Here is a 10,270-nt window from a genome sequence, read left to right as displayed (position 1 = left end):
GATGTTCGTTGGTGGGAAACAATGCTCCGTGTTGAAGACCGTACTTTGACCTATAATGTTTTTTCTTTTACAAATTGGGACTTGGACGGAGAGTTTTCTCATTGGCACTCATACCACATCTTCTTATATCTAATTAATAATTTTATGGTTAGAGGCGTGTCGATTCGTTGTCAGAAAAAATAGGTTTTTCCCCTAACGCATCATTTGGTTTTTACAATTATAAGAATGTTGATTTATTATGAAAAAAAATAAACAAACTATGTGTACACCTATATTTATATGTTTACGCACACGTAGATAGATGGCATTAATTTAATAAATGTCAGAGTGCTGCATTTTATGGTACATTTTTTTTTTACTATATCCGGATCTTGTTATTGACATATATTCAATTTTACGTCGTCACTTAACGGGTAAGCGGAAGAAGGGATCCCGTAGACCGCCCTACGTCACGAATCATGAATTATGCATATTCTATTTATAGGCTATTTTTAAACGATTCGGAAAATACTAATGCTAAAAATAGAATTTTCTTCACATGTAAAACTATCTTAAAAAAACGATGCAAAATCATTAACTTTCATGGAGAGTGGTAGAGGGTTATTTTCGTGGTACGTGATTGGTTTTTTTTATTTCACGTTCAACGTGTTTTTACTTTTTTATTTAACGTTCAGTCGTGCAAAACAGCGAGGTGTTCAATAAACACTGTGCGGGACAAATTTGCCATTCCGGTATCGGCAAATCTGACTTTGTCGGTTTACAAGATATCAAAAAAAAAATTTGCCCAGCGATAGATTATTGAAAAATTAAAAAAATGCCATATGTCCCAACTTGTCACTGTTGTCACTCTTGTCACTGCAGCTGATTAAAAGTACATTTCCCATGGGAAATTTGATAATTCCCATGGGAATATTAGAATTTCCCATGGGAACATTGAAAGTTCCCATGGGAAAAATTACTTTTCCCATGGGAAGTTTAGAGTTCCCATAGGAACTTTAAAGTTCCCATGGGAACATACGTAAATTGTTTGTTCCCAAGGGAAGTTCTAAATTTCCCAAGGGAAACTTTAAATTTCCCAAGGGAACTTTTCTTCCCAAGGGAACTCCTTTTCTTCCCATGGGAAAATACTTTTCCCATGGGAACAATATTTTTTCCCATGGGAACAATAATTTTTCCCATGGGAACAATAATTTTTCCCTTGGGAACAATAATTTTTCCCTTGAGAACAATATGTTTTCCCATGGGAACAATAATTGTTCACATGGGAAGTGATATAACTAAAAAGAAAACATAAAAAAATCCTCTAATTGCATGAGTGAAGCAATTTCACAAAACGGACTAAGTTATTATGGGTACAAGTATTTCTTTGAATCTTAATTGTAGAAATATATAATTGTGTGTTCTACGATTTTTGTCTAGGCATGCTTAATTGAAAGTAAATCACTATGTGTCAAAAATTTAACTACTATAAATTCAGAAATTATTGCTGTTTTTATTATTGTGAAAATAGTGACAGGGTTATAATCACAATAATATACACTTGCATATTGAAATTTTTTATGAACTAAACAGGATTATTCTAAATTTTGCACACAAAAAAATGATGAAATTGAGAAAAATCGCACTTACAATTGCTAGCAATAATTTCTGAATTTTCAGTATATAGTTTTGCATATATAGCTTTCACACCATTGCACACAGTGTCTTATGTTTATCCATTTGAATGTTTTTGTGTTTTTTTCATGCAGACATTTAAATGTTGATAGGTCTTGCTCATTGTTGACGGCTGTTCAGTCACTGGCTGAAAATACCTTTATCTCTGGTTTTTAGTTGTCTCATTGGCAATCACATACCATATCCTTACTTAATTTCAACACTTCTTAATTTAAGTTATGTACATTTGAGAATATCATTTTCAAAAAGACAAAACATTACAATTGGTATAACAAATAACAAATAAGGCACTTGTGTTTTAATATTTCATCTTTCACTGAGATAACACTGAGATAACACCATCAAGTAAAATGTGTGAAACAAAAACAGAAAATTAAACAAACAGCAATAAAATAACTTAAGCAAGTGTCAATAAACCTGCACAAATAACATGAATAATATATCTAAGGTCATAAGCAAGTGACAATAAACATACAGCAATAATATATCTAAGGTCATAAGCATAAACATGCAGCAATATTATACATTGTATATCTAAGGTCATAAGCAAGTGACAATAAACATACAGCAATAATATATCTAAGGTCATAAGCATAAACATGCAGCAATATTATACATTGTATATCTAAGGTCATAAGCAAAAGACAATCAACATACAGCTATAGTATATCTAACATGTCTAAGGTCATAAGCAAAAGACAATCAACATACAGCAATAGTATATCTAACATGTCTAAGGTCATAAGCAAAAGACAATCAACATACAGCAATAGTATATCTAACATGTCTAAGGTCATAAGCAAAAGACAATCAACATACAGCAATAGTATATCTAAGGTCATAAGCATAAACATGCAGCAATAATATATCTAAGGTCATAAGCAAGTGACAATCAACATACAGCAATAATGTATCTAAGGTCATAAGCATTTAAAAAAAAACATGCAGCAATAATATATCTAAGGTCATAAGCAAGTGACAATCAACATACAGCAAGAATGTATCTAAGGTCAAAAGTATAAACATGCAGCAATAATATATCTAATTTCATAAGCATTAACATACAGCAATAATATATCTAAGGTCATAAGCATAAACATACAGCATTAATAATATATCTAAGGTCATAAGCAAGAGAAAATAAACAGGTCTTGTATAAGAATATTAACAGTATCCGGGACAAGTTAGCAATTCCGCTGAGTGCAAAAGTTGTCACCTTAATTTTTGGAGTTAAGTCAAAATGAAGTTGATAACTTGATTGGTATTGGTTCTCTGATATTTGTCCTAAATATGTTTGGCTCTAGCACCACTGTTGAAAAAGTAATGCCCCTTTTTTCAACAATTTCCTCAGAGGAAAAAGAGTTTTCCTCAAGGGAAAAAGATTTCCCTTAGGGAATATGCTGCATAATTATTTCCTTTGAGGAAATTCTTTTTCTTTTGAGGAAATTTGCCGCTTCAAATTTTCCTTTGAGGAAATTTCCTCTAAGGAAATCATTGTTCTTCAAATTTTCTCTAAGGAAATTTCTGAACATCAAATTTCCCTTAAGGAAATGTTTTTCCTCTATAAAAATTTCATAACAGTACAAACATTGACAAACAGTATAAATATATTTTCTCCTAGACTGAATTATTGATCATGTTGATACAAAAGATTATATAAAATAAACACTTTTCATGTCAAATTAACTTGTCTTCTGTTTCAGCTGCTGTGTATAATTATTCTACCCCCTACATAACAGTTCAGTGCATAAATAATTCCATTCACAAGACATCTTCCTTCAATTGGTTGAATAAATTTTGGCAACTTGTTCTTCGAACATCTTCTCTGTATATTTGATATGATGGAGAGCCATGTACATAATATTATGTACATGAATGGATAACGCATGTGTTTATTTCGACAACAAACATGACAAAGATACTATTTTTTTTCTTAATTTCTCCATAATCCATCAGTGAATATGTAGGTTGTTACATTTTACACCATTGTGTCCTTGTGCATCTTTGATAGTACTCCATTTTGTTTATAGCAATTTTGTAGAATTTTTTCTATTTCTTTTTCCAGAAAAACACACAATTGAGTTCATTTCACATTAATTAATCCAATTAGCACATTATGTAGAAAAGTATTAACAAATAAGTTTCCTCTTCAGTATAGACTTGCAGGACCTGACGATGATCATAAAAACCAAGATATCTGACCTATAAATACACAAAATAAAAAAAAGAAGTTATAAACATGATAAATGGAGAAAATAAAGGGCTGCGCTTTAGCGCATGATACGCCTGTTGCTCTTTTAACGTGTCTTTTATGCTTTAAATGAATTTATATGATCAACTAGAAATATATATACAAATCAAAAGGGATGTTACATTAATATATTCACCAAAGTTTCATAAAATCCCCCTTTTTTAGGTATAAAAATTCATTACTTAAGAAAACATAAAATCTAAAATTTATAAAAATGAAAAGGGAGCTCATGTCAATAGATATAAACAATTTATCAAAGTTGCATGAAATTTTGTGAAAGTGTTAGTTATTGTCCCAAAATTCGAAAATCCCCCCTTTTTTAAGCATAAAAATTCATAACACGGAAATGTAAAATCTGAAATTTATAAAAATTGAAAGGGAGCTTACATCAATAGATATAAACAATTCACCAAAGTTTCATGGACATTGGTGAAAGCCTTTTTGAGTTATTGTCCGAAGTGTTGAAAATCCACCTTTTTTTATGAATAAAGCCCCATAAATCCAAAACTTAAAATCTGAAATTTATACAAATTAAAAGGGAGCTTACATCAATAGATATAAACAATTCACCAAAGTTTCATGGACATTGGTGAAAGCCTTTTTGAGTTATTGTCCGAAGTGTGGAAAATCCCCCTTTTTTTATGAATAAAGCCCCATAAATCCAAAACTTAAAATCTGAAATTTATAAAAATTGAAAGGGAGCTTACATCAATAGATATAAACAATTCACCAAAGTTTCATGGACATTGGTGAAAGCCTTTTTGAGTTATTGTCCGAAGTGTGGAAAATCCCCCTTTTTTTATGAATAAAGCCCCATAAATCCAAAACTTAAAATCTGAAATTTATAAAAATTGAAAGGGAGCTTACATCAATAGATATAAACAATTCACCAAAGTTTCATGGACATTGGTGAAAGCCTTTTTGAGTTATTGTCCGAAGTGTGGAAAATCCCCCTTTTTTATGAATAAAGCCCCATAAATCCAAAACTTAAAATCTGAAATTTATAAAAATTGAAAAGGAGCTTACATCAATAGATATAAACAATTCACCAAAGTTTCATGGACATTGGTGAAAGCCTTTTTGAGTTATTGTCCGAAGTGTTGAAAATCCCCCCTTTTTTATGAATAAAGCCCCATAAATCCAAAACTTAAAATCTGAAATTAAAAAAAAACGAAAGGGAGCTTACGTCAATAGATATAAACAATTCACCAAAGTTTCATGGAAATTGGTGAAAGTGTTTTTGAGTTATTGTCCGAAGTGTGGACGACGGACGGACAGACGGACGGACGGACGGACGGACAACGGTATACCATAATACGCCCCGTCTAAAAGACGACGGGCGTATAAAAACAGCAATATAAATAGGCTTATTTAATCATGTTTTAATTAAAGTCATAAGAAACCTCATTTTAAAAAAAAATATGTATAATAATTATGTTTTTTATAACTAAATGGATAGTTTTCATTATGCAACTTAAGTACATATACTTTTTTCTGAGGAAAATTCTTTAATTTGTCCACATTTAGAAGAAGTTTACTTATTTTTAATTGCTTGCTTCCAGGAAGCAATTCGCCGATACATATTTTCCATATACATAGTGACCCGAGCGTAACCCTCCTCGTAAAAATCCGTAGACCACAATATGCAAGGATCTGTCATTGAAATAAACAAATAGCTGATTATACATGTTAAACACGTGCTCAATACCCATGCTTTTTGTGATTTGTTTACTATAAGGTGGCAATCGGTAAAACTCAGCTTCAAAACACGGCATTTAATGAGCAGCATTATTTGTTAAATCATAACAAACAGAGAGAAAAAAAAATTGACGATTTATATGATATATACTTGTGAAAATAATGATAAAATCGTGCACAGAGGACTAAGTTTATGATGTATACATGCATTGGTTCAAAAGTTGGACAAACTTTATTTTTCATCACTCACTCGTTTCATATGACTTTAACATTTGAGAAACTTTCATTTGATATTCTTACTTGTCATGCTTTATATGAGTTCTCTTATTTCAGTGTTTTGTGTCCAAGATTAAATATTCGTTGTTTAGTGCCTTGCAGTGATATTTAAAGTTTAGCCACTTGCAAAAGTTGTTATAGAATGTTCATATGCTGTGTTATTTGAACCACTGTCCTATATTATGGTCAGGTAAGAGGTTGAGTGCTCACAGACATGATATTTTTTTATTAATTGTTATTGTTTTTGAACATGTTGAACTAAATTGGATTGTTTAAATCCTTTCATGTTGGGATCTTTATTGGCTGACCTATAAAGGAAGTGTTGTCTCATTATTGAAGGCCAGCCCATCATTGGCCTTTAATTTCTTGCATCCACTTCTTTGAACTCTGGTGGATAAGTCACTCATTTACCATACCACATCTTCTTATTTTTATAAGAGTCATCATTCAAAGGCAATTACTTTTATCATGTTTATTACTGTAATTCAGAAATTATCCAGAGGTTTTTAGTAATGCGATTAATGTGACTGGGTGAGTATCGCAAAAATAAGAAATCATATTTTGATAACAGAAACATATATATATATCATGTATATATAATTGATGCAGATTTTTTTTGTAATCACAATAAGTTGTCCATTCCCTGAAAAATAATAAATGCAAGCAATAATTTCTGAATTTACAGTATATAGAAGTGGTCTTACCATTTAGGCCTTGTTGTATTCTGTTTATCTTGTTTTGTCGCTCATTTCTATTGAAACTGTTTATATTTTTCATTATTTTTCTATATTTCTTGTCCTATAAAACATAAAAAGGGTAAAAACTATTATTAAACATCAGTATTTTCTTCATATACAATAATATATAATAAGAATGGAATATTTGTGCTATTTCATTTCACAAACTTTTGGTCAGTCATGACTTTCAAAGACTTTCACCCTGGTCAATAGTTTAAAAAACAAACATTCCCATACTTTTTCTTGGTGTTCGTACTAATTTTTCATTGGACAACAAAAACATGATTCAACTATTCTTCTATGATTTGTTTTGCTTGACTACGTTAAACTCTGAAATATTGTTTACAGTATAATCTGTATGTGTCTAACTCATCAAAATTTCAAATTAATATATAAATAACCAATAAGAATGCTATGCATGGCTCAGCTTGATACAAACGTACACTTTAAACCCTGAACAGTTGGAGCAAGTATGGACACAACATTCAATTCAAACTTTTCTACATTGGTTAGAGGTATAGGGGGAGGTTGAGATCTCACAAACATGTTTAACCCCGCCGCATTTTGCGCCTGTCCCAAGTCAGGAGCCTCTGGCCTTTGTAAGTCTTGTTTTATTTTAATTTTAGTTTCTTGTGTACACTTTGGAAATTAGTATGGCGTTCATTATCACTGAACTAGTATATATTTGTTTAGGGGCCAGCTGAAGGACGCTTCCGGGTGCGGTAATTTCTCGCTACATTGAAGACCTGTTGGTGACCTTCTGCTGTTGTTTTTTTATTTGGTCGGGTTGTTGTCTCTTTGACAAATTCCCCATTTCCATTCTCAATTTTATGGATACAACTCTGAATTGTAAATTTGGATTGTGATTCAATAGTTGATGCAGCATAGGTTTCTGACATTGAATGAATGTGGTCCAAGTACTTAAAAATTTTAAATTGACAATTAACCTCTAAAATGGTCCAATATTCAAAATCTTAATACATGGTTAGATGCAGCATATCAACATGATCAAAGAACCCAAATAATTCATTATTTGATAAAATCAAATAAAGTTCAATTTTGGACCCTTTAGATCTCAATGTGGACCAATTTGTTAACGGGCCAAAATATCAAAAATCTAAATGAATGGTTAGATTCAGCATATCAAAGAACCCCATATATATATATTCAATTTTTTTGAAATCAAACAAAGTAAAATATTGGACCCCAATTTGGACCAACTTGAAATTTGGGCCCATACTAAAAATCTAAGTAAATATTCAGATTCAGCATATTAACATGATTAAAGAACACCAAGAATTTAAATATTATTAAAATCAAAATAAGTTTAATTTTGGACCCTTTGAACCTTAAGATAGACCAATTTAAACAGGACCAAAAAACTAGGAATCTAAATACACAGTTAGATTTGGAATATATATATATCAAAGAACCCCTATAATTCAATTTTCTATAAAATCAAACAAAGTTTAATATTGGCCCCTTTTGGCCCCTAATTCATGTAATTTCTAAACTCTGGACAAAAACTCTGGTCACAAACCCTGTGTTTGAGTTTCATAGATTTCTGTTAACTTATACTAAAAGTAATTATGCGAAAACTAAGTGTCTTCGGACTACGACGACTACATGATAAAATTGAGAATGGGAATGGGGAATGTGTCAAAGACCCTCCTTTTTTGGACTATCAATGCATTTGAATGGGGACATGTAATTACCCCCCCCCCCTTTTGTCCTGGGTTAGGAAACCCCTTTTTAAAATGACTGGATCCGCCCCTGAAGGGTCTATCATTAAGTTTGACAACTTCAGACATACTACTTTACCAAAAAAATTGACACATTTCATCCAATTTAATTTCATTCTTTACTTGCTATTTCATCCATAATATTTTAAAGAAAGAAATTTGGAAGGAGTATGATTTTAATTTGCAAGTTATACACTATCCAAACTAGAGACCTAATAGAGTAGATATATAATTGACTAAGGGAGCTACCATTTGATTTTTATGGGGGGGGGGGGCTAGGATGAAAAATTTTATCCTGCATTTTTTTTTTTATTTTAGCTGTAATCTCTGTCCTGCCTTTTTATTTTTCACTCTGTTCGTTCCTGCCTTTCTTTTTTTTAGTTTATCCTGACTTTTTTTACCAAAATTGTCGTCCTGACTTTTTTTTTTGCTAGTGTCTCATCCTGCCTTTTTTTTCTTCTCAAAACTCCTGTTTTGCCTATTTTTTTCAAATTTCATCCTAGCCCCCCCATAAAAATCAAATAGAAGCTCCCTAATTTAAATCAAACTTGGGGTGACTGGGGACAAAGATTTAAGGGAATAGATGACAGTTTACCTACAATGATCTAGCTTCATGGCAATGGCATACATTACAGACTACATGTACATCATGTACATGGTCATTCTTAATTGTGTTTAAACTTTGGGAGTTCATTTTTTAATGTTTAAAGCTAACAATTTCAACTACATACATTTATCAAGATTTGATTCTACATCTATATATAATTGTGTATGTCACATGTATGTACATGATGTATTTTAATGTAAAGCATCTGAAAACTCATTAGCCGTTTCATATTTATTTCAGTTCTTCAAAAGGCAAATTTATATGAGCCTATGCCTGAAAACAGAGATTTCTTATTAAGGAGAAAGCCCCGCCCCCCCTTTTTGGTGTGAAATATTTTGTTGATTATATAGGGAATCACTGAAGCATGACTGGAGCAAGCATCCCCCTCTGCCCCCCCCCCCCCCCCCCAAAAAAAAACAACAAAAAATTAAAAAAATGGAAATTTCTGGATCTGCCCATGTCAACCTTTCACTCAGGTCATTGGTGAAGAGTTGTCACACAAAATAAATGATATCAAATGTTCATATGTATATGTTTTAGCTCGTGTAGGTGTAAGGAGGCAACCATTTGATTTGTACAGTTGTAGGGCGAACAGGGTGAACAATCTTGCCTTGTAAAACTTGTGCTATAAATAAAAATTAATACATTTCCATTTAAAAATCCGTCAGCCCAATCTCATCCAGTGAAATAGATTATTATCTGTTTTCGAAATTATATGGAAGTACTTAGTAGTTCAGACGCATTGCAAGGCATTTTTTCTATGGAGACGTGTAGACTCATTTAATTGGGGGAATGGAACCAATAAATTGATAGGATCCGATATGATCTTCCCAGTACGGAGCACCTATTTTTTTTAGGTAATTATTATTAGTGTCGGTGATCTCACAAGTAAATCAGAGAAAATATTGCATGCAAATTAATGAGCAGAGAAGAGACAATTATCAACTTGTGTATTATTCATTTTCTCGCAGTTATTTACGGTAAATTAACTATATGTATATATATCCCAAAACAGGTGTTCGGTTCTAGTACTATACAATTTAGTAAAACTGCTATATTTTGGGGCCGAAAAGGGGTCTTACTGAACCTACTCCTTTATAAATCTTAAGTAGGAATGCGTGGGTTCCATTTCATGAGACCTACACGGATTTTTTATAAAATAAATTTAAAAATTATAAATACAGTTTTCAATTCTTTCCCGGCATAGATAAAAAAAATATGAAAATAAATAATCTTTTGAAATAATACGATATGGTTTAATTATTTCACTTCATTATAATGATAA

At 31.6% G+C, this 10,270-nt stretch overlaps 1 long non-coding RNA gene across 1 annotated transcript; it reads right to left on the bottom strand.

Moving 5' to 3' along the window:
* Window positions 1-3,263: 3,263 nt before the first annotated feature.
* Window positions 3,264-9,764, bottom strand: LOC139498742 (uncharacterized). Its single transcript, XR_011658002.1, has 3 exons — window positions 9,631-9,764; window positions 6,604-6,697; window positions 3,264-3,876 (listed from the first exon to the last, which is right to left on the bottom strand). It is a non-coding gene; the product is annotated as an uncharacterized lncRNA (long non-coding RNA).
* Between the last annotated feature and the right edge of the window lie 506 nt (window positions 9,765-10,270).

Source organism: Mytilus edulis, chromosome 12 (assembly GCF_963676685.1).
Source record: "Mytilus edulis chromosome 12, xbMytEdul2.2, whole genome shotgun sequence".
Taxonomy (NCBI): domain Eukaryota; kingdom Metazoa; phylum Mollusca; class Bivalvia; order Mytilida; family Mytilidae; genus Mytilus; species Mytilus edulis.
Note: the sequence above shows the minus strand (reverse complement) of the source record. Positions and strands in the feature narration are given on the sequence as shown.